We start from the raw sequence: 21,731 nt of genomic DNA on the forward strand, positions 1-21,731 counted from the left end.
CCGCTGACCCTGAGCCGTCACTCTGAGAACCCCTGCCCTCCACCAAGCCATTCTTGCTCTCATCCACTGCACAGCAACACCTAACTACTGGTTTCCCCAAGGCCTCAGTGCCCTCTAACTTATTCTCTGCCGAAGAAGCCCTGGCAATCATTTTAAACATATCACAGACTATGTTATTTCTCTATTTAAAAATGAAACCCAAACTCCTTAGTTACCGCAGTGTATGTGGTTCGGCATGACGTCTTCAACCCACCATGCTCTGGCCTCACCGTCCTTTAAGTCCCACCAAAACCATGCGCTTCCTCAGGGCCTTTGCACATTCTGTTGAATCTGCTTAGAAACCCCTTCCCCGCACTCTTCACATGACTGTGCTCGCTTTTCCTTCAGGCCTCATCTTAAATGTCCCCATCACAAAAGTGTCTCATCTGACGACCCTACACTGACCCCCCCCACCACCCCACTCCAAATTCCCTACCATTATACCCTTTTCGATAATTTCTAGGTTTGCACAATTAGTGTGTGTGTAGGTATACATTTGCTCTGTCTCCCTCACTGCCTAGACGGCTAGACGAGCTCAGTCTGACGTATCTGCCACATCCCAGCACGTGACACAGCACATACGGAATAAATTTCTATTGTGTGAATGGACGGACAAACCAATGAATAAACACGAAACTTGCACCAGGAGAATGCAAGGACTTCAAATTTCCACCGCACATAATCAAACTTCCCAGATTAGTTGAGTCGGTCTCTTTAAGATACGTAAAGTATCTTCCAAACAAGTCAAAACAATACCATATGAGAGCAGTGAGCGGGGGGAATGCCACTGAACAGAAATCATGTCCACAAAAACAAACCTGCAGCAGAACCCTAAAATCTGGAAGCCGGTTGTCTTTTCCAGTCCTTTTTTTGTTTCCAAGATAATTAGATATCATCCTTCACACCAGATGACACTTCCACAAATACTTCCAGATTAAACAGCTCCTGGTATATGACAGTATGTCAACACCCTCTCACAGAATATATATTCCCGCCTCCAGAATGGCAAATATTCAAGTTTCAATGAATGCTCCACCGCACGGATGCTGGGAGCCTCATGCCGGGGCACAGCTCAGGGGATTGGTCTCCAGAGAGACTCAGCAAGAAATCAAGCAAATTAACATGACACTCCAAGGAATCTGTACCTCCAACCTCCAAAATAGTGTCCGCTCTCCTCTGATCCCTACTCCGTGCTTGCTCATGAAGCAAATGTTTACTGAGCAAGAAGCAAAATAGTGCATGGTGGGTGTTTCCAGCAATACTCTATAATCACATGCCACGAGTATATTCCTCCTAAAAAAGAACGTCTGTTACCATTTTTCCTGCTGAAAACTCCCCAAGAGCTCCCAGAGGCCTTCCAGAAAGACCCCGTGTTCTTTGGCCTGGCACAGGGGACCCTATTATCTGCTTTTCCTGGTTGCTGCTCTAGCTTCCGGCTCCCATTCTCACCACTCCCCACATTCTCACCTCCCGAGACTCTGTAACCAGATCTGTGCACCCTCCGATGAAGCCTCCTTCCCCAGCAAACCCTGCACCAACCACCTCATCCTAAACTAACTCGTTTCAGATCTTCCTCAAAACCTCATTTGCTGTAAGGCACGTGGACGCTGTCCGGACCTTCCCGCCCCGGGAGCTCTTCTCGGACTCTACGGATAAGCGGATCCTCCTCGACTGCACAAGGCCACTGGGAGGGTCTGGGCCGTGTGCATGTCCTGCCCCCGTGCCCCACATGGGGCCTGACACAAGCAGCTTGACCAGAGAGTGACAGTGGCCAGACGTGGCAGCCACTGCCGTATCCGCGATGCCTGAGTGCATGTGGTCTACACGTGCAGGGGGACGTAATTCGGCTTTAGAAAGGAAATCCAGCAGATGCTACAGCATGAGCAAACCTTATTATGCTAAATGGAGGAAGCCAGTCCCCAAAAGACAGATACCTAATGATTCCACTAACATCAACTAAAGTGGTATCCAGAACAGTCAGACTCTTAGGGCACAGAACGGCCGCTTCCAGGGACGCGGGGGATGGGCAGCGGGGACAGAGTTTCAGCTCTCCAGGAGGACAAAGTTCCAGAGACTGCTGCACAGCACCATGCATGTGGATAACAATTCTGTTCCACACACTTACAGACGGTAAAGATGGTAAACTTCATGCGATGTGGGGGTTTTTAACAATTAAAAAAAAAGAGCAAGCATAGCTGTAACTGAGGAAAGAGACTTGTATCCGCCCATCCTATCAACAACTGAGGTCTAAGCAAGAATCCTTCAGTTTCCGGAAAAGGAAATCCCATACAGAAATTTCTGTCTTCCCACTTGTATTTATCAGCTAGAAGTCATGTTGCCACAAAAAACTTAAGGCCCCAACACAAACGCAGAGGAGACCGCTGGGCAAGCTGGGGGCCTACAGGGCCCTGTGTGGCCTGGCCGCTGGTTCCCCCCTCCTCTCTCCCCCCGCGGCCTTCTGAGGGTTCCTGTGAGCCTCCTTGACGAGGCCAAGCACACGTCCACTTCAGGGAATACTGTACCCTCACTCCGAGGTGCCTCCCAGACGTCCTCAACCCCCCTGACCACGCACAGGTCCCAGCACCCGGCACCCCACGGTCTCCGTGTCCTCCTAGCTCAGATGACCACTGGATACTTCAGCATGTGTGTCAGCGGTCGGTCACTGTCCACCGCCCCACAGGAGTCTGGGGTTTAGGGACCCGTTTTGCTTGCTGCTGCATTCCCAATACCCAGATGTCCTTGCACTAAAATACCTGCCAAGTAAATGAGGAGCAAGTTAATACTCAGGCCTACATCACAGACACCATGAGAAGCCAGGACATGTAATGCTCAGGATCGCCGTGCCATACTTAACCATCCTGAAGAAAGGGTCCTCCCCTTCCTGACACAAGGAATTTACTTTCTTCTGACCAGGGTGGTTACGATCTGAGAGAACTCTGTTCCAATGGTCCCTCTGTCGATGGACATACGTGTTCGAGCCAAAAAAAATGTTGTGAATCTTGAGGTATTAGGTTCTTCAACATAATCAGTACCTTGTGCTGGGAACGCGAGGACCTTGGTCAGGGTGTCCGCTGCTCTGGAAGTGATAATGGCAGGGTCCCCCTCCCTGGTGACCAAATTCCCCTGCACGCTGCCCGGCATGGGGTTGGCTTCCCTCTGTGGCAGCTACAGACCTGAGAAAGCGACCCTACAGCCTGCTCCTACGTAGGGCACTGGAAGGGGCTAACTTCCTGGACTCATGACTCCCTGGAGCATCACCTGAGCCAGGGGCGCCCATCCTGCTCACCTGAAGACTTACAGTGCCACCGCACTGGCTTGGCTTTTGTCTCCTGTTCTCTTCTCTCTGTCTGCCAAAAGAGCCACGACACCTGGTCTCTGCTCCTCCCTCTTTCTATTCTGACCTAGAAAACCAAAGTGGCCTTAAATGCCGAACCATCCTCCAACCTCTTGTAATCTGACCATTAACATGTGACAACGACAGCCGAGAGGGAAAAAGAAATGAAGCAAAGGAAGAAAGCGTGCTCTGCATAGCAGGGAATGTTAAGATTCACACAACAGGCCCAATCCCCAAGGTCTCATCCAGTGACGGTCCGTAAAATGAGCTGTCACAAAAACCAGAAAAAGGAGCCAGGAACTACTTGGGTGATTTTCAAAAAAATCTTTGCGACCACTGACAAATTCCATAAGTAAGGACGGCCTCGACGAAGACAACGGAATGATCTGAGTCCACGTTTCTCTAGCCATTCCCTCCCCTTCACACGGAGAACACTTTTTTTCTACCAATGCTTTTCCAAATGCCGATCCAGGTCAGACGCCCAAGGTGGCAGCCACTGTCATCCCATCCACCCAGCAGATGTCTCTGTCTCTGCTTCCCTCTGTTGGAATTCAAGAGCTACATAGCCAGCAGGGAGAGAGGCCTTCCAGGTGAAGCTGGAATTAGCTGGGATGTTTGCAAATCACCAAAGGGAGAGGGGGGAAAGGGTGCTCCAGGGGGATTAATCCAACTACCCCAATTTCAGCCCTCCCTGGCATCTCCTCCCTGGGTACACATGGACCATCAATCATCATCTCATCTTCGAAACTGAACAGAGGGGCCCAGCCAGAGAGACTGGCCTTGGAAGGTGTGGAATGCTGACCTGTCGAGAGAGGAGATCCTGGCTTTACACTCAGCAGACAGACCTTGAGGACCGTCTCCATGTGGATAAGGAGGACAGAGACGTAAAGATGGGGCCTACGTGACACCAACAAGTAATCCGAGCTGAACAGCCACTCTGCTCTTTGGAGACCTTTAGCTGAGGCCTCTGAACCAGGTAACTCCTTTCCAAAGGCAGCTGGATCAAAGCACGTGCCCTGCAGTGTGTAGGTGGTGTCTTTTCAAGTGGTTATGATGCGGAGACCGTGTTAGCAAGGGACAGGTTATACGATCACGGAAAATCGAAGATTCTGTCTGCCGAGCACACCAAAGGGAGCGCCCAGCTGGGCTGAGGAAAGAGTCAGAGGAGATTGAATGCAGTTTCACCGTAGTTCTGCCATATTCTCCTGCGTCACTTTTAGGGAGAATAAGACAATTTTCTCTTTCCACTGCTGATAGCTTAAAAGGAAGTGCCCACTGCCAGGAGAAGCAAAGGGGAGCTCGGTCCCCAAATGTTCACCGAAGTGCGCCAAGTCCTGGGGCCACACGAGCTCCCGCCTTTGGGGTGTCTGCAGTCCAGGGGCTCAGGCCAGCTCACCTGGGAAGCCCCTTCCCCCGGGAGATTAGGCAGCAATCCCACTCACCAACACCAACACCTTTCGCTGACCCAGTTATTTTCCCAGAGAAGAAATACTCATCCGTACAGTACGGATCTGAAACTGGCATTTACAACTAAAACAAACAACAGCCCGAGGAAACCAGCAGCTTCTCTGCGCCTGTGGAAGCCACCAGACATACTGAGCATCTGTTTTACTCCAACAACCTCGCTGGCCAAACCTGAAAAATATTTTCCATCTACTTCATGTTTTTTCCTCATAGGTGTCTAGCCGCTCTGGAAGACATCCTGCCATTTACAAAAATCACCTAACAATGGCAAGCACTTCAACTCGTGATGACATACAACCCCCACAGCAGAAGAGAATGATGACAAATCATGTGTAGGTTCACCGACATGCACACACATGTATGCTGCCTGAACAGTGTGTGTGTGTGTGTGTGTTTAGTCCAGAGGACTTTAACAATCACTATCGGGGCACCTGGCTGGCTCAGCCAGTTAAGCATCTGACTCTGTTTCAGCTCAGGTCAGGATCTCAGGGTCATGAGCCCTGAGATCTCTGTCAAATAAATAAAATCTTAAAAAAAAAAAGAGTTCCAATCCAGGGGTGCCTTGGTGGCTCCGTTGGTTAAGCATCCTACTCTTGGTTTTGGCCCAGGGCACAGTCTTGGGGTCATGGGTTCGAGCCCTGTGTTGGGCTCCAAGCTCAGCACACAGTCCGCTTGAGATTCTCTCTCTCCCTTCCCCTCCGCTCTCCCCCTATTTATGTGTACTCGCACATTCTCTCTGTAAAATAAACAAAATCTTAAAAAAAAAAAAAGTTTCGGGCCACCTCGGTGGCTCAGTGGTTCGTTAAGCACCTGCCTTGGGCTCAGGTCATGATCCCAGAGTCCTGGGATCGAGCCCCAATATCGGGCTCCCCGCGCAGTGGAGAAGTCTGCTTCTCCCTCTGCCCCTCTCCCTGCTTGTGCTCGCTCACTCTCTCTCTCGCTATGTCTCTCTCTGTCAAACAAATAAAAACTTTAAAAAATTTTAAAAAGTTTCAATTCTATTTTTTTTAAGATTTTATTTATTTATTTGCCGGAGAGAGAGAACAAGCAGAGGGAGAAGCAGGCTCCCTTGACTCCAGGACCCATGACCTGAGCCGAAGGCAGACACTCAACCGACTGAGCCACCCAGGCGCCCCAAAAAGCCTCAATTCTAGACATCCGCAGGAATGGCAAGCACCGCCAGGCCACCAGAACGTGTAGAATGCGGAAGGCGTGAGCTGGGGTGTGCAGAGCACGCAGAGGGTACAGAAAACACACCGCATTATGTTTCAGGCTCCTCCCATTCCTGAGAGTCTGGGACAAGGCAGAGCCCTCCCCGCCCCCAGCCAGACTCCAGAGAGGCTGGGAGGCAGCCTTCAGCTCAGTCTCCACCACTTCGCCCGAGAATGCAACATCATGGGGAGGAATGTTATCTCAAACATCCGACCAGCCTGCAGGAAGAGATTACTGACTACAGGGCTTTGTTTCCTTTTCATTTCTGAACAAGACCCATTCAAACCAAGCCATTTCTTGGGAGGATAAAATTCGTTATTATATATAAAAAGCTTAGAAATGGTTCCTGACAAATGGCAAGCACTCGGTATCCGCTCTAACCATACGTGTTTTCTATGTAGTTGGACCAAAGGTAAACGGTGATATTTTAGTGACAGTGATTCTCCTTGTCCTGTGACGTGTCCACTGTGTCATTATTCAGCAACACAGGCAAATAAATGGATCTGAGAAACCAGAGCCCTAAAAGAGAGAACACCCTCTTCTGTAAGTTTAGGGCAATGCCTTTGCTCACACTGATGCGGCAAAATGACGACGCTAGAAATTACCTAGTGGTGCTCACCCCACCTCCAAAATCTACCTGTAACCACGGAGGGGGGTGGGCAGGAGGGAGAGAACGAAGAAGAACATAAGTTCACATTTAACCTAATACAAGTGCTTTTTCTCTTTTAGAAACGATGCTATACGCGTAGCAGAAAAACGCCATATTCCAGGTACATTTGGGATCTTTGAAGGATTGCCATTGCTCATTGACTAAGCCTCACTGATTAATCTTCTTAGGCTAGTGTCTGAACAGATGTGGGTGGGTTCCCTACTAGACAAGGAAACAGGAATCAAAGGACCCGCTCTCGGAGAGCCTTAACTGTAAAGATTCAGTATTTCTCAAATCTGCAACCCTGTTATCCCAGTCAAAAAAACACTCTGCAGAGATTCCCATTTCTTAGGGAGTTATCTCCTCCTTTGAAAATCTAATAAAAAGTATGGGCCCCAGAAAAATGAATAAACGAAGTTTGCATGGACTTTCCAGGAGATTCATGGGCTCTAGAGTATGAAGGTTAGCAGCAAACACAAGCTAAAGTCTCTGCACCACCACCCCCACTGAAAGGACCACCGTCCTCCCTTAAATCAGCTCTCACATTACAGACTCCCTTCATTTTAAAGAAACCTAGTTCTTTGAAAGTAAAATAATTTTTAGAGCGCCTGGGTGGCTCAGTCAGTTAAGCATGTCCCTTTGGCTCAGGTCATGATCCCAGGGTCCTGGGCTGGAGCCCCACATCCTGCATCCCGCATCCCTCCCACATCCCGCATCAGGCTCCCTGCCCAGCAGGCGGTCTGCTTCTCCCTCTCCCCTTGCTCCTCCTCTCTGCTCATGCTCTGTCAAATAAATAAGAAAATCTTAAAAAAAAAAAAAAAAAAGAAATCAGTATAACTTTTAGTGTCAAAGGCCCAGATTAGAAGTATGCATGCTGCCATGCCTGGGTGGCTCAGTCATTAAGCGTCTGCCTTCGGCTCAGGTCATGATCCCAGGGTCCTGGGATTGAGCCCCGCATCGGGCTCCCTGCTCGGCGGGGAGGCTGCTTCTCCCTCTCCCACTCCCCCTGCTTGTGTTCCCTCTCTCGCTGTGTCTCTCTCTGTCAAATAGATAAAATCTTACCAAAGAAAAAAAAAAGAGGTATGGGGCGCCTGGGTGGCTCAGATGGTTAAGCGTCTGCCTTCGGCTCAGGTCATGATCCCAGGGTCCTGGGATCGAGCCCCGCATCGGGCTCCCTGCTCGGCGGGGAGCCTGCTTCTCCCTCTGCGTCTCTCTCTCTCTCTCTCTGTCTCTTATGAATAAATAAATAAAATCTTTAAAAAAAAAAGAGGTATGCATGCTACCACACATGACAAAACCTTACCTAAATTATTACACTCGGTTTTTTTAAAATCAAAATTACAAAACGTTATTTTATGGCTCACAAACATTCACAGGAGTCACAAGACGCCAGCCTCGTGAAGCCCAGGATAGGCTGCGAAGCCGAGGATACGTCTGAGGAATAAATCAGAGCGATGCGCAATTAATCTAGTTCGTTCACGCACCAAGTGAGCTAAGGCTTCTTAGGGCCAGAGCGGGGTGCTTTAAAAGGAGTCTGCGGTCTCAGCTACTTCAAACTCAGCAGCTCCTTCCCGTCTGACTTCCCTTCTATGTCAGCATTACGCACCCTGACTCATGGATGCAGAGCTCATGGGAGTGCAGGAGTCCAGCCTCAGGTGCACAGTGTTCGAATCCTGGTCTTCACTGAGGAAGGCTTTACCAAGTATGGGGTGTGTCCCGTCCCCCTTCAGGTCAACCTTCCCTGATGGCCCCGGTGTCCCCGTGGGGCCCCTCTGGGTAAACAGCAGCCTCCGCGGGACGCTGCCCCCACACAGCACGCCCCGGGGGACTATCTCCGAAACACTGCCTCACACTCCCCGTGCAACCTCCTGTGGGTCAGATTAGCTCTACTAGAAAAGGGGGCTCCCAGAGCATGAGACGGGCCCACCCACCCAACCCCCTGCAGAGGACGACCTGCGGTCTGGGGCAGACACAAGGGAACAGAAAAGGCTAGGTGCCCTCTGCGGCCACTTTTCGTGTCCACGGTAGCATTTAGGACAAACTGCTCAGGACGGATTAAAAACAAAAAAACACCCCTAGCTGGCCCAAGGCTTGGTTTATCAGGTTGCCCTAAGAACACCAAAATCTGAAGAGGACCTTCTCAAGGCAAAGTCAAAGCCTGACAACCAGTCACAGGAACTCTTTCCTTTTCCTTTCTCTCTGCACCTAACTAGTGGCCCTGATCAGCCTTTGTCCCAGAAGGTCTCGCAATCCCCCCCCTTCCCAATTTGACTGCAGAGGCTCTAGCCTCGGACCACCCACGCAGCCGCCCGACTGACAGCCCCCCACCCCACACCCCTGCCAACCCACTGTGCGCCTGGCTGCCAGGCGGAGCACCCCCCCCACCCCACGCAGGCCCCCCTTCCCTGCCCAAAGCCCCACAGCGCCTCCGTTCACACAGAACAAAATCAGCGACTGGGTCGGACACATACCTGGCCCAGAGTCCTGCATACGGAAGACAGTCAAACAAAACCACTACGCTGCCGGGTTCCCCTTTGCACGTGCGGCTGCTCAGTAATTGTTTATTCCCTTATTCGTCCCAGAAGGAATTCAAGATGACTTAAGATAAAGTGCACATTCTCAAAAACGAACTTATTAAGATAAGAATTAAAACGAGGAAAGGATGGGAAGAGAATCCGAAGCCGTAATAAGCACAGGAGGGCTTCCAGTAGAGGAGACAAACTCGGGGCTTCCTGGAAGAAAAGAACGCTGAGTTACAGCTCTCATTACTAATAAAAGAAAGCACAGGGACAGAAAGTTCCTAATAAACTCTGAGAGGCACCTGTCCCAAGGCCATATGCATTAGAGAAGGAAGATGATCAGTGTCCTCAGTGACAGGCTTTAGTTTGTACTTTTTTTTTTTTTTTTTAACAAAAACAAAACCCATTTTTTTACCATGTGAACCTGGAGTTTTACTATCAAGCGCAGCACGAGAACTGGACGGGAAGGCAAATTCTTGGACGCCGTTTTCCATTTTTAAATTGTAAAAACAGTCCTGAAGCCTTTCTCCTCCACTCAACTTTCTGATTACAAACTAGGGGTCTCCGGATAAATCTGACCTCTAGGGAAACCATGGTGGGGCGGGGGGAACACGCATCCGGGCCTTTGAGTAACCTACCACGGTTCAAGGGTTAAGACAACTAAGACAATTCAGAACTGAGCCCCTGCGGGTCCGTGGGGGAGAGGTGGGCGCCAGGCCAGGGGGCCCTGAGGACAGCGCTCCCTGACCGGCACAGTCTAGACACACCTCACGCCACACAACACTCTGCTGGGCAGCCCATGCTCCCTGCGGAGTTGCAACCTGTTTTAGAGTAATCACTCACTAGTTAATTAAGGCTACTCTCATGGGGCGCCTGGGTGGCTCAGTCGTTAAGCGTCTGCCTTCGGCTCAGGTCATGATCCAGGGTCCTGGGATCGAGCCCCGCATTGGGCTCCCTGCTCGGCGGGAAGCCTGCTTCTCCCTCTCCCACTCCCCCTGCTTGTGTTCCTGCTCTCACTGTCTCTCTCTCTGTCAAATAAGTAAATTAAAAAAAAAAAATCTTTAAAAAAAAAAAAAAGGCTACTCTCAATCCTATCCTCCTGGTTTTAGAAGCAGCTCCCTGCTTAGAAACCTGTCTCCACTTGGTGTCACCCACAAACCTCATCGGTACTGGCGCCATCGCTAACAACAGAACTGGAGGCTTGCAGCTGGGACCAAGACTTAAAATAGAGCCTTAAAAAAAAAGGAAAGAAAACAGGAGATTCTCGGTGTTTCCTCAGCGTTGCTTGCATGCAATCACCTGGGCATCTTGTGAAGCACGTGGGCTCTGGTTCTGCAAGTGAGAGAGGGGCTGAATTGACCGTTCTAAGGAGCTCCCAGCTGATTCCAAGGACACTGGTCCCTGGACCACAATTTGAGCAGCAAGGGGCCAGACAGGGTCTGTTCCTTTTAATTCTGTCGCATCTAATCGCGAGTGAGCACAGTGAAAGGAAAACTAGAATGTTGTAATGATAAATAATAATAAAACTCAGAATATTGATTCAAGTCCTAGCAAATACCCCGTTTAGGGGAAGGGGTACCTTCCTTCATACGTCAAAGGTGTGGAACGTTAAGAACACATCTGGTCACAGAAGAAGTGATTACCTGAGATGGAATTAAATAATCTGCTTAAGGGAAACATAAAGGGGAGGAAGAGGGAGAGGAGAAAGGGAGCAGGTAGTCTGGAGGGACCTGTGCTGAGCTAGGCCCTGCTCAGGCCCCAGTCTGGCTCTGGCCACCACAGGGTGGGTATTGGGGGAGCCCTTAGGGTGGGCAACAGTGTGCAAACTGCTGTGTCTGCAAGGGGGAGGTACAGAACTCAAGAATGCCAATCGTCCTCAAACAGTGAGCAATGGATGACAAGAGGGAGGTTCTACCTCCCAGAACAAAGGATCAAAGCTGAGGCTGGAACTGGTGTGCAGGAGAAAACCTCACGACATCACAGGGTCCCCAGGATTACAGCAGACTAGGAAACTCTCCACACACAGAAAGCGACCACTGTCCCGAGAGTCTGCAACACGTGGCCCCGTCCACATCCCGCCTCTGCTATGAACCCGGGAGGCCATCTAAGGTCTGTGGCCTCGGTTTCTCCATCTGTGAAACGGACCCACCTCAGTTCCCAAGAGGACTAAAATAGCTGGTGCACAAATTAGCAAAAATTAGGTTGACTATCATAGTGAATACATATATACACACATAAAAATATATATATATATATAAAAAAGCTGGCTTTAAAATCAGGCCAAAAAAGACCTCACAGTTTAGCCTTCCTCTAAGATCCTTTATGTCCTTTTACCTGGAACAGTCTTTTCCCTCCATTCAAATGTCCGAACCACTGTAATTAGAAAAAGATCGGGTGGAAAGAAAACACAGCATAATGGAACACATAATTTTTGAATCTCACTGGACTCTGCAGTCTTCAGTATCTCTCCCCCTCCAACTTTCCCTGGGGCTTATTTTAGCAAAATTCATTCCATGTTTTTACATCCTTCGGCTCCTCACGCCCACTCTGAGGAGTGAAAAGAATCGTTGAAAGGCAAGAAGTGAGAGAAGGAACTGGCCAACATCCAAATAAGTGAGCCCAAAAACACATTTATCTCAAAGTTCAAAGCCTCTATTTAAAAAAATATGGATCTATGTAAAAAAAAAAAAAAACATATATATATATATACACACACACACTCTCTCTCTTCCCCCTCTGGTTTCTCCCAAATAACCTTTAAAAGACAAAACTGCTTTTCCTGGGAGAAGATCGGAAGATCTTAGAAATGCCCGCACTACTGATGGATACAAGCAGGTCTTTGTCCTCAAGCCTTCATGGGACTGCTACGGAGGTGGTGGTGGGACCCCGGGCAAAGAGCCTGCCCCTCGTCCTTGGCAGGCTGGCCACTCGCCCTACCAGTCTCTTCCATCCAGTGGGGCGGGGGGGAGGGCCTCAAGCCAAGTGCCCTCACCCCCCCCATCTCTCTGGCCACTGCACCTGCAGCCTGCGGACCCCACTGCACCCTGGCACTAAAAATATAAAATGACCAGAGAAGCCACTTGACCAGGCAGACACCAGTCAGGGGAGGCAGGCCAGAGGCAGCCATTCCTGGCCCCGAGGGAGACATCCTGGTGCAGGAAGGGTGGGGGAGGAAAGGGCCCTTCTCTCCCTCTGGGCAAAGCTTCGGGTCACTCATTTTGCAAATCTGAGTAACAGTTTGTTTTTCTCCGAAATTAATCATCCATCCCCGTGCCGAGCAAGAGAACGATGATCACTAAGTGAAAAAGAAAAAAAAAAAATGTTTCCTCCAAATTGTGGGAGGCCAGGCCGGCTGACACGGAGTTCCCGCAGGCTGCTCTGGGAGGAGGGTTTAATTGTGTTCATCACAGGCTGCGGTCCAGTGAAGGAAACAGGCGCAGTTAAACGAAAACCTTCAGAAAAGTCCTTGGCGACTCAGAAGAGGAAACAAGGGTTTCTTCTCCTCTCTACTCACTCCCCTCCCCTGGACTTTTCGTACTGAGTCATCCAAGGGAAATCTCAGAGGTGGGACACTGGAGATGTGACAGCCATTTCCTCAAATAATGGAAATCTCCTTACAACCTGGCAACGTTTCCAGCAACTGTCCTCAGTCATTTCTTAGAGAAGACCAAAGTAATTTGAAAAAGGAGGCGTGGGAATTCCAAAAGCGACCCCAATAGTAAGAGTGTCCCCCCACTCCCCTAAAAAAGATATAACTCTAAACAGAAAGTTTCCATATCAGAATATTAACCTCCCAAGCAAGAAAGCATCTTCATTTAAAGAGGCTTATCACACATTTGAGGGGAAAAAACACATGTGTTAGGAATTAAAATTTAAATTCCAGATTTATTATGGGAGTGGCCCTCAATTTACATTCTCACATTCATGAAGTTTTGTCTTCTTAAAAGCCTATGTTTTGCAATCATCTTGGCTATTTTCCCAGGAAGGAAAAAAAATTTGACAGAATAAGCAGAAGGATGCCTAAAATCTAGAAGTCATCCTTGGTATCTTAACCACTGAAAAGCTAGCTCTCAGGTCTCTTGTCTTTGGGGATACAGAGCCTCATACTAAAGCAGTCCAACAACATTTCATTAAGTTTATTACAAACAGGAAGCCCGGCCTTTGGTGAGGCTGCTCTAAGGGGCCCTATAAATCTCTGGTGCTTTAAAATGGATTTGGGCACACCCAAAATGAAAGGGGGTGGGAGGAGGTGTGGACAGGATGGGGCAGAGATGATCCCACAGGGTCTGGCCGATTTCCCTTCCCCCCCAACCCAGCTGAGAACCACTGCCTAAGCATGCCATGGTGTCTACTGGGTGTGAGTCTTACATCCAGTGTGTGTGTTTGTGGGGTTTGGTAGCTACTGATCTACAGCTTCACTACAGAACCCTCGGGGAGGAGAGGAGGGTCATCACCTGGATCTGACAGGTGGAAGTGCGGCTGGGGTTTGACCACTTTCACAGAATGCCCTTTTTCTCAGGTCCGTCCCCACAGCCCTGGCTGTAAGTCTTGGGCCTTTCTGGGGCTCACTTCTCGCCAGTATTGCTCTTGGAGGCCCTGGAGTCCCTGCCTCTGCTCTGCCAAGTCGGCGACCCCTCCTTCCAAAAACCTGGGGGGATGCTATTCTCTGCTGGGGTCCCCCTCCTACTCTCCTATATCTTGTATTCCCTTATTTTCTCATTTTACAGGTGTTTTGGGAGGACTAGGATTTGCACTGGATTTTACCAGCAGTCATCCTGATTGCTTCTCTACTTGTATGTCTCCCCCCCACGCCAGATTCTAAAGTCCAAAAGGATGGGGATCATTCAAGTCTTGTGTCCCCACAAAACCTAGCATGGTCCAGGCGCATGATAGATATATTAATATCTGTTGAATCCATGAATAATGTTAAAAACATAAAGATCACAGAACTTTAAGGTTTTAAAGAACCTTCACACTTCTGGGTTACCGTCTTTTCTAGCTCTGTGTCCCTCCACATTCTAGTGATCCCATATTTAAACTGCCAGATTACTAATCTCATCCCCATTTCAAAACTCCCCAGAGTGGGCTTTCACAGTTTTCTGACTACAACCTAGAGTACAGGATACGTTTTACACTAAAGTCTTTACATGTTCACATGGAGCAAACAAAAATTTCACATAATACATAATGTGTAGAAGTTTTCCCAGATCTATTACACTATTTTAGGTCGGGTCTTAAAAATCCAGCCACGATGCACAAGGCTTGATTTCACAGCCAACTCGTGGGTCACGGCCTCCAGTCCAAAGATGTTTTTATTCATCCTTTCAAGTCTCGGCTCAGACACCATGTCCTCAGTGGAAGGCTCCCTGCCTCCCTAAATTAGGGCTGCATGTTCCTCCTCTAGGCTCCCATAATATCCAGGCTTTCCCCATTAGCCGGTGGGATGATGGCCTGGGTCTGTGGGACGGGCAGGAGATCCAAGAGAGTTGAACACATATGTACATACATGTTCACAGTGCCGTGACTCACAACAGCCAAAAGCAAAAAGAAGCCAAACGTCCACCAATGGATATGGATGAAAGGATAGACACACTGTGATGGATCCATACGATGGACTACTATTCAGCCATGAAAAGGATCGGCATGCTGATGCAGGTAAAACACCAATTCTCAAAACATGTGAAATCAAATACACCAGCCACAAAAGGTTCCGTATCATTTCCTTTATGTGAAATATCCAGAATAGGTCAATCCAGAGACAGAAAGTAGATCGCCGGGTGCCAAGAGCTGAGGACGACAGGAGGATTGGGAGTTTCTTTGGGGGGGGGGTTGAGAACAAAAAGTTGACTGTGGTGATGGATGCACAGCTCTGCTAATAACCGCTGAGTTGTACACTTGAAACAAGTGCACTGCATGGGATAAGAATTCTATCTTTATTTTTTTTTTAAGATTTTATTTATTTATTTGAGAGAGAGAGTGAGAGAGAGAGAGAGCACAAGAGGGGGGAGCAGGAGAGGGAGAAGCAGACTCCCCGCTGAGCAGGGAGCCCGATGCGGGACTCGATCCCAGGACTCCAGGATCACGACCTGAGCCGAAGGCAGTCGCTCAACCAACTGAGCCACCCAGGCGCCCTATCTTTATTTCTTTTAAAGATCTTATTTATTTATTTATTTGTCAGAGAGAGAGAGAGTGAACAGCAGGCAGAGGGAGAAGCAGGCTCCCCGCTGAGCAGGGAACCGTATGTGGGACTCTGTCCCAGGACCCTGGGATCATGACCTGAGCCAAAGGCAGCCGCTTCACCGACTGGGCCACCCAGGCGCCCCTGAATTATATCTTCAATGAAGTGGTTTAAAAAGAAGGAATCTAGGGGCGCCTGGGGGACTCAGTCGTTAAGCTCAGTCAATTAGACACCTGCCTTCGGCTCAGGTCATGATCTCAGGGTCCTGGGATCGAGCCCCGCATCGGGCTCCCTGCTCAGTGGGAAGCCTGCTTCTCCCTCTCCCACTCCCCCTGCTTGTATCTCCTCTCTCGCTGTGTCTCTCTCTGTCAAATAAATAAATAAAATCTTTAAAAAAATAAAAAATAAAAAAAAATAAGTGACTCCAAGACCACAACCGGATGGGCTTTCCCAATTCAGGTAGACGCTCCCCCCTCCGGGCAGCCTGAGGTCAGCCGCTCAAAGAAGGAAATGGGCTTCATTCTTATTAACTGACCTTCCACCTTCACTTACAAGACAATCCAAAATCCAAAGTCCAAATCCTTTATGATTATAAACTAAAGGGGTGTTTTAAGAGCAAGAAAAACATTTTTTCCTGTTGCAATGTCTCAAAAAGAAAAAGGTGTACAAGAGTCTGTCCCATAGAACCTCACGTGAAATCCCGCTCATAAAAGCGCACGGGGGGACCCAGGGAGGAGGGGGTATGTGGGAAACTGCGCTGCTCAGGGGGAGGACACCCCCCAGGGAGCTGCTCAGGGGGGAGGACACCCCCCAGGGAGCTGCCGACTTTAAGCTTAGTTCCTGCAAGGGCAGTTTCGATTCCGCTATGGACAACAGTGAGCCGCCAAGAGAGATTAGAAATAAAGGCTCGGGGAAACTAAAATCACAACAGGAGTGCACCGAACTTCCGGTAATAAAAGTCAGATTTTTACATGAGTGTTAAATATGTAGCTTTAATCCACACACAGCCATTTTTCTCCGCCTGAGCATCACTGGATGGCTACCTCGTTCAGGTCTCAGCGGTGCCTGTTTAAATGCCAACATCCACAGCCACACCTGTCAGACCACCACCAGCTACAGGTAAGTGGTAACAGTCGGACCCAAGAGGTGAAAATTCTGGTTGTCCATTAAAAATAAAGCCAACAATCACGAAAACCTGTCTTTCACCCACGTCCATCACTCAGAAAAAGGTTCTAAACTTCAGAATTAGATGCCTGTAGAGTGGCCAAAGGAAAAGCTGTGTCTAAACAAAATAAGAAAGACGGAGACCACCCCAACGGTATTCTCTTCCCACACTCTTCTGGCTCCCAGTGGAAGCTGTTCCCCAGGATCTAAATACTTCTCTATTTCACCACCTTCTTTTTTAACATGTATTTTTTTTTAAGATTTTATTTATTTATTTGACAGAGAGAGACACAGTGAGGGAGGGAACACAAGCAGGGGGAGTGGGATGGGGGGAAGCAGGCTTCCCACCAGGACCCTGGGATCATGACCTAAGCCCAAGGCAGATGCTTAATGACTGAGCCACCCAGGTGCCCCTTTAACATGTACTTTTTAGGGTGCCTGGGTGGCTCAGTTGGTTGAGCGACTGCCTTCGGCTCAGGTCATGATCCTGGAGTCCCGGGATCGAGTCCCACATCAGGCTCCCTGCTCAGCCGGAAGTCTGCTTCTCCCTCTGACCCTCCCCCCTCTCATGTGCTCTCTCTCTCTTTCTCTCAAATAAATAAATAAAATATTAAAAAAAAAAAACACATGTATTTTTTACAGCAGGAATACTTCCCATTCTGCCACCAAGCAAAATTAACAAAACATATCAGATCTTACCTTTGGCACAACAGGACCTGGAAATCATTCCAATGTGTTTCTCATAAACTGAGCTCCTTTTTTAAGTGACATTTTAGAGAATATGTTGCACAGCTAACCAATGTACCAGCAAACAACTATTGCTGTATAAAGTACAAAAAAGGTGGCCATAGGTGGAGAAATGCAGATCATGTCAGGGAATGGTCTAATTAAGTGAGGAACACAGGGACCCAAACAAGTGACATGCAAGGAAGACAAATAATAAGTTTCATGCCAGAATAGAAGTGCGTAATAAAAGTGCTGACAAATACACTCTGATCACTTCTCTAGTTTAAAGCTGCAAATGGTTGACAAATATGTGAGCACACTTCTTACAAGGACTGGCGTTGATGCCCAGGGCACTACAGAACACAGGTCGGTGGCCCCTCGAGAAGCTAAACACAGAACTACCAGCAATTTCACTGTCTGGCACACACCCCCAAAGAACTGAAAACAGAGACCAGTACGTCGACGCTCACAGCACAACAGACGAAACGTGGAACAACCCAAGCGTCCGTCGACAGATGAACAGGTTTGCAAGATGTGGTCCATCCATGCAATGGAACGTTATTCAGCCAAAAGAAGGAATGAAGTCCGATATACACTGTGGATGAACCTTGAAAACACTGCTATGAACCCAGGCACTGAAGGAAAAGTATTGTATGGTTCTACTTCTAGGAGGTACCACCGATAGGCAAGTTTATGGACACAGAAAGTAGAAAGGTGGTTTCCAGGGGCAGCGGGAAGAGAGGAATGGGGAGTTACTGCTCAATGTGTACAGAATTTCTTTTTGGGGTGATAAGAAAGTTCCAGAAATGGACAGTGGTGTTGGTGTGAATATACTTCACACTGAAGGGTACACTTAAAATGGTTAAAATGGTAAGTTTAGGTTATGTGTATTTGAGCATAATTTTTTTTTAAGTTAAAAAAAAACAAAACTCAATGGCCAGGGCAAGGAGCAGCTCAATGAACACGATGGTGTCAGGGACAGAGACAGGCACGGGCCCTACTCTCCTGATGGTCTTGCAACAGACAGTCCTGGGACCGTAACCTACACAATGGCTACGCATTCACAAAGGATGACGATGACCTCCATGCTCCCGTGAGAGAAACACTGTATTGCGTTATTCTATGCACTACCAGCTGAGCGACAGGGACCCCCTACCAAAAACAACTTTGAAGTAAAAAATTATCCACGGGCTCCGCTGGATGCAACTCACTCCATAAAATTTAGAAGCCCAAAGTTGAGCATAAGAGCAATACAGTTCTTCCAGGGGCAGCCCCGTCTGAGAAGCAAGAGTCCCTGGCTCATCAACTTGCCACTTGTTTTAACTACTCAACAAAATTAAAGTCAGTTAAGACAAATGAGAATACTTCACCTCAGGCTGGGAGGGAGGACCTAGTGCATCATCTTACCTTTTGAAATGCAAAGAAATGAGGGTCTTGCAAGGAGGAAACTCTTCCTGTATTACTAACTGAACTAGCTGGGCTCTTTGCTTCTAAAACACCAACAGCCCTGCTTCCCGCGGGCTCTCACGCACCCCTGGAAGGGCCCTCTGCCATCCCCACACCATTAGCTAAAAAAAAGCAGAGCTGGGCCAGCTGGGCCGTGAGCACTAACCCTCGGGTCTCCCGACTCCCAATCTTCCAAACCAAAAATGGCTCTTTGAGGACCCCAGCATCTTTCCCCATCTAGACGGACAGACGATGCCCATTGTTCTTCCACCACCGGCACAACAGGCAGAGATTTCTGCTCAGGGAAAGATCCACAAGTGTCAAAACATGTCAAAATCGAACCCTGCGAAACATGCTTTAAAAAGTTTCTCACGGGCGGCTGGGTGGCTCAGTTGGTTAAGCGACTGCCTTCGGCTCAGGTCATGATCCTGGAGTCCCGGGATCGAGTCCCGCATCGGGCTCCCTGCTTGGCAGGGAGCCTGCTTCTGCCTCTGACCCTCCCCCCTCTCATGTGCTCTCTCTCATTCTCTCTCTCTCTCAAATAAATAAATAAAATCTTAAAAAAAAAAAAAATTAAAAAAAAAAAAAAAGCTTCTCACATCTCTACTGGAACTCAAAGCAGCAAATCCATCAGAAGCCAAAGGGCCAGACTTCCCAATTTGCTTTCAACCTCACCAAAGTGATAAAGTACTTTCAGTGCAAAAACACAGAGCCAATCCACAGTGGAGACTCAATGGTTCTCAGCAACCGCTATGGCCTGGCCTAAGTTTATAACAGTAGAACTGTGATATTTAATATGTTCTACCGTACATTCTTTGACATATTAGCAGTGAAAACTCTGAATCCTGGGATCTTAGATCAAAGGGGGCATTTTCATACTTGGATGTCCTCTAGGGCATCCCAGTCGAGAGGTTGAGCAATCTATACCTGAACTTGTCCAGCTCTGAGGAGCTCGAACCCCTCCCCCACCCCGTACACAGATCAGCACATTCTATTACTGGACAGCTCTGGCCGTTGGGGAGATTTTTCTGAGTCTCAAGACCATCCTCAATCCCTGGTAGTTTTTATCCATTGCCCCCCAATTCAGGACCACAAATACTAAATCTACATCCTCTCCTCTGTGGCAGCCCCTCCCACCTGTGAGGGCTGCTCAGTATGGGGAGGGGGAAGGGGCAGTCTCATAACAGAAAATGCACACAATCAGGGAGACTCATGTATTTAACAAACCTTCCCTTGCCCCATTTCTCAATACTCTTCTTAAAGCAAAGTGTTCTGAAATTACACTGAACATTTTTAAGAAGCAGACCCAACGTCTTCTCAAACCAAAGCCAACGGAGGAGATCCCTGGAAAAGGGGCTTCTTCCTTGACTTTACCCCCAGTCAGTTCCCAGGTAACCACCTTCTTCCCCCAAAACATGGATAGTGCACAATAACTATCTGGTAAAAAAAAAAAAAAAAAAAAAAAATTTCAATCATCTCCCTAGAAGTATGTGCCTCTTCTTTTTTTCCAATTGGCGAATCTGCAAGGTGTAAGAAGCAGATACAACAACAGTTCAAAGGGATGGTAAATTCTAATATACAGTTCCTTGTGTCAAAGAAAACAAAACTGAAATGAGTTGGCAGCTTTTCTCTGAGTTCCTCAGAACACTGGTGTCCTAGGAGATGGGACTTGGTGCTTTATGAAATGTGCAATGTATATTAAGTCAGAATGCTAAAGGGTCCAAGAACAGAGAAATGGTGAAACTTGTTCAAGTTCGGGAAATGCGGAGTCCAAGTTCTCGGGCATGGGCCACTTTGCTCCCGGCACATCTATTCCTACCTCAGGAGTAGGATCTGGTCCCCAGTTTGGGAACGGAGGCGTAGAGCTACAGAAGGTTTCTTCCGGTGTATGCGCTGAAAGGGGCTGCTGGTAGAACCCATGGGATATGAGATGCTTTCTTGGTATTTCCAATAACTGTAGGTGAAATTTTAGGTGACAGCTTTATTTGTTTAAAAATAAGAAAATAGGGGCGCCTGGGTGGCTCAGTGGGTTAAGTGTCTGCCTTCAGCTCAGGTCAGGATCCCAGGGTCCTAGGCTCTCTGCTCAGCGGGGAGCCTGCTTCTCCCTCTGCCCCTCCCCCCCCATGATCTCTCGCTCTTTTTTTTTTTATTCTTATGTTAATCCCCATACATCATTAGTTTTACATGAAGTGTTCCATGATTCATTGTTTGTGCATAACACCCAGTGCTCCATGCAGAATGTGCCCTCCTCAATACCCACCACCAGCCTAACCCATCCTCCCACCCCCCTCCCCTCTAGAACCCTGTTTGTTTTTCAGAGTCCATCGTCTCTCATGGTTCGTCTACCCCTCCGATTTCCCCCCTTCATTCTTCCCCTCCTGCTATCTTCTTTTTTTTTCTTTATTTTTTTTATTCTTATGTTAATCCCCACACATTACATCATTAGTTTTAGATGAAGTGTTCCATGATTCATTGTTTGTGCATAACACCCAGTGCTCCATGCAGAATGTGCCCTCCTCAATACCCACCACCAGGCTAACCCATCCTCCCACCCTCCTCCCCTCCAGAACCCTCAGTTTCTTTTTCAGAGTCCATCGTCTCTCATGGTTCGTCTACCCCTCCGATTTCCCCCGCTTCATTCTTCCCCTCCCGCTACCTTCTTCTTCTTCTTTTTTTTTCTTAACATATATTGCATTATTTGTTTCAGAGGTACAGATCTGAGATTCAACAGTCTTGCACAATTCACAGCGCTTACCAGTCTCGCTCTCACTCTTAAATAAATAAAATCTTAGAAAAAAAATAAGAAAATAAAATCACACATTATAATTTTATCACACAAAAGAAATGAAGTGTCATCTCTGAAAGCCTCAGAAATCTTTTCATTGAGCCGGCAGGAACGGCTCTCACGATGGGAAGAGAGATGACCCTCCCAGGGAAGGGAAGATCCAGCAGCCAGCTGAAAGTTGAAAGGATGTGCCGTTTCCCTCCCCTGAAAACGAT

The 21,731-nt window shown here is 48.2% G+C and overlaps 1 protein-coding gene across 6 annotated transcripts in view; it reads right to left on the reverse strand.

The window, feature by feature from the left end:
* Positions 1-21,731, reverse strand: part of CARMIL1 (capping protein regulator and myosin 1 linker 1) — a 307,660-nt gene that overhangs the window by 263,473 nt on the left and 22,456 nt on the right. The gene's annotated exons all lie outside the window — the stretch shown is intronic.

The sequence above is a fragment of the Mirounga angustirostris genome, unplaced genomic scaffold (genome assembly GCF_029215605.1).
Source record: "Mirounga angustirostris isolate CCGP_5_RB_7025 unplaced genomic scaffold, mMirAng1.0.hap1 SCAF_8, whole genome shotgun sequence".
In the NCBI taxonomy this organism is placed as follows: Eukaryota; Metazoa; Chordata; class Mammalia; order Carnivora; family Phocidae; genus Mirounga; species Mirounga angustirostris.